Source organism: Bubalus kerabau, chromosome 18 (assembly GCF_029407905.1).
Source record: "Bubalus kerabau isolate K-KA32 ecotype Philippines breed swamp buffalo chromosome 18, PCC_UOA_SB_1v2, whole genome shotgun sequence".
NCBI lineage: Eukaryota > Metazoa > Chordata > Mammalia > Artiodactyla > Bovidae > Bubalus > Bubalus kerabau.
In genome coordinates, this window is record NC_073641.1 from 39991573 (window position 1) to 39992041 (window position 469).

Sequence of the window (469 nt, forward strand, 5' to 3'; positions counted from 1 at the left end):
ACCTGGGGAAATGGAGCTTGACTCTTTGCAACCCCATGAACTATACAGTCCATGGAATTCTCCAGGCCAGAATACTAGAGTGGGTAGCTTTTCCCTTCTCCAGGGGATCGTCCCAACCCAGGGATCAAACTCAGGTCTCCTGCATCGCAGCTGGATTCTTTACTAGCTGAGCCACGTGGGAAGCCCCAAAATATGGGAGTGGGTAGCCTATCCCTTCTCCAGCGGATCTTCCCAACCCAGGAATCAAACTGGGGTCTCCTGCATTGCAGGTGGATTTTTTTTTTTTTTACCAATTGAGCTATCAGGGAAGCCCTGGATATGGGCAGTATGAAGTAATTAGAACCGTTAGATGGAGCACCAAAAGGTTGGGGGAAGGGTCCATAAAACAGGTGGATCCAAGTTACTTGGAGGTGGAGCTGTCATCCACTCGCTCTTTAAACATCCCGACCATTACTGGTTCAGAGTGTTT